Below are 3338 nucleotides of genomic sequence, written 5' to 3'. Positions count from 1 at the left end.
AATATCCCATTTATGCCTAATCATGTTGTTGTGTTGCTTGGTTTCTTCTAGCAGCTAAAAAGTGCAGTAAATAATCAGAAATTATTCATGAAGAGTATTTGTTTAATGCCCATTTAGACATTGTTATGTCACAATTTGTTTTCAGAGCCCTTCCTACATTTGCATAGAGATGTATAAGGAGACTCGAACAGGGCAAGAAGGAGTGAGAAAGCAACATTGGGTGCAGTGGTAGAACAACCTGGATGAAGATGGTGGGGAGATGAGGTTCTAAGTACACATCTGTGGCTTAAATTCACTGAAAAAAAAAAAAACAACACACTTTAATATACGTGCGAGTAAATAGAATATGGTGGTGTTTTGCAAAGAATTATTGAGGAACATTTAACTTTTCGAGTGAATGAGATGACTTGCAGGCACACAGAGCTACAAAACCTCAAAACATTAATCCACATAGTGACTCAGGTCTAAGAAAGCTTTTGAAATGAAATATCATATTTTCTGACAGAAAAAAAGGACCAACTTACAAGGATGTCATTGAAGCTCAAGTAGGATTGGCTAAATGGTTATTGAGATCAAATGATAGGCAGAGTGTGTATTTGGAGAAGGGATTGAGTGTATGGTTGTGTATGCGTGCATGTGCACGAGAGAGAGAAAGAAAGAGGAAGAGTGAACAACAGAGCACTTACTGATGCAAGCCTGTGGCGAAGAATGTACTCACAAAATAGATCCACAGGCATAGAAAAGAAATATATGTTTACCAAAGTGGAGAGGAGAAAGGGAGGTGTAAATTAGGATTGACATATACACACTACTATATATAAAATAGATAACAAACAAGGACCTACTGTATGGCACAGAGAACTCTATTCAATAGCTTATAAAACCTATAATGGAAAGAATCTAAAAGAATCCTTTTCAGGAATATACATATATGTGTATATCTGTATATATGTGTATATATACAAACTACTGAATCACCTTACTGTACACCTGAAACTAATACATTGTTAATCTTTTAATAAAAATTTTAAAAATGAATACACATTTGCTAAAACATATGTGTGTATACATATATGTGTGTACATGTATGTGTGTGCACATATATGTATAATATATACACAAATATATACATACACACATGCACTTATTTTTTAAAATTAATTTATTTATTTTAGTTGGAGGCTAATTACAATTTTTAGTGGTTTTTGCCATACATTGACATGAATCAGCCATGGATTTACATGTGTTCCCCATCCTGATACCCCCTCCCATCTCCCTCCCCATCCCATCTCTCAGGAGCATCTCAGTGCACTGGCCCTGAGTGCTCTGTCTCATGCATCGAACTTGGACTGGCGATCTATTTCACATATGGTAATATACATGTTTCAATGCTATTCTTGCAAATCATCCCACCCTCGCCTTCTCCCACACATGCACTTATATGTAGAAGTTTCAAAAAGAAAAACACATAATTATTTCAAAAGGTACAGTTGTTATAGTTCATGATTTGGCTTTTTTCTCTAACAATCTTATTTTTTTTTGTACTTTGTGTCTTTGAGCAATTCTGTTCAAATCTGTAAACTTCTATAGCAGTTTCTACTAATCTATGTAAAATGACACTTTTGAATTATCCTTCTTCCTGAAGAATTATTGAAAACATTAGAATTGATTTTATTGTCACTCTCCAAAATATAGCACCTACCTGCTATGCTGTCCCTCTGCTCTTGAGTTGTTTCTGGAAATGGCATATTTAAAAGACTAATTTTAGTTTCATTTATCTAAAGTAATATGTGGGACAATGGGACTTTCCGACAATTTCTATTTTAATATAGCAGAAATTTGAAGAATAAACAAGTGGGCAAGAGAAATGCAAACTGTGTATTGTAATCAGACTTTAAAAATTTGATGTTTCCTTAATTAAGACCTCCTTTATAAATTAGCATTGGGCTGTTTTAATCATGAATTCTTGTTGTCTAACAAATATAAAACAAAAGGAGCAAATGAGTACTTTTCTAAATGCTGTAATGTTAATAGCAGAGTCTACCGGTTCTGTCTGGGGTTTTTTCCATCAAGCATTTGAATAAATGTTCTAGAAGAAGAAAAACACAGTAAGATCATAATTTCTATGACTTTGAGGATGACAATAAGGGCTGGAAAAGTAAAGATATAAAAAATACAAACTGATAAACCATGAAGCTAAATGAATCTTTATGAGAGGAGGTCTGTGGATGTCAATTAAGAAGTATCTTTTTGGTTTAGGCTTTATTCTAAATGCTGGAAATATGGAACAGTAGAAGATGTGTCATCATAATTATTGGTAAATTTCCCAGTACTTGTAATGGTCCCACTTGACTTCATCTTAGCAAGTGATAACTACAGTAATGTGCTTTTGATATTGCAGGTTATATACAGACATTTTGGTAGTGCAGGAGTTAATACCGTGGTATCTATAATCCTCTCTAGAAGATACAAAAGATACAATGGCCATTACTATGAAATGAAAATAGCAGGTAAATAAAATCATTAGAAGATTCATAGTAAAGATCAGAAGGGAAAGTTTCCAATTTTTTCTATATTTTTTAACATGTCTATTAATTAATATATACAGTAGCCCAAGTAAACTCTAAGTAACATAATGGCAACCTGAAAGAGACAAAAATGGAGCAGAAGAAGGAATGCTGTGAGAGGCAAAATGATGGAAAAGTATGAAGAAAATACACAAGGTTGCTAACACCTATGTAACTATGCATTGTTTCTATCATGTTTAAAGCAGAGTATGTGGTAGTGATAATCTTTTAATTTTTCAGAAAACAGTGACAATAAGAAACCAGTATATCTTTAGTTGTGCATACTTGCCCCAGACCAAAGAAATTTGAGTGAACTGCTCTTGTGAATGACTATTCAGCAGTGAGACTATCAAGAGCCCATTATACAGAGTGAAGTAAGCCAGAAAGATAAAGACCAATACAGTATACTAACACATATATGGAATTTAGAAAGATGGTAACGATAACCCTATATGCAAAACAGAAAAAGAGACACAGATGTACAGAACAGACTTTTGGACTCTGTGGGAGAAGGCAAGGGTGGGATGTTTTGAGAGAACAGCATTGAAACATGTATATTATCTAGGGTGAAACAGATCACCAGCCCAGGTTGGATGCATGAGACAAGTGCTCGGGCCTGGTGCACTGGGAAGATCCAGAGGGATCGGGTGGAGAGGGAGGTGGGAGGGGGGATCGGGATGGGGAATACATGTAAATCCATGGCTATTCATGTCAATGTATGACAAAAACCACTACAATATTGTAAAGTAATTTGCTTCCAACTAATAAAAA

The sequence above is a fragment of the Odocoileus virginianus genome, unplaced genomic scaffold (assembly GCF_023699985.2).
Source record: "Odocoileus virginianus isolate 20LAN1187 ecotype Illinois unplaced genomic scaffold, Ovbor_1.2 Unplaced_Contig_7, whole genome shotgun sequence".
NCBI lineage: Eukaryota > Metazoa > Chordata > Mammalia > Artiodactyla > Cervidae > Odocoileus > Odocoileus virginianus.
This window is presented reverse-complemented; position numbering follows the sequence as displayed.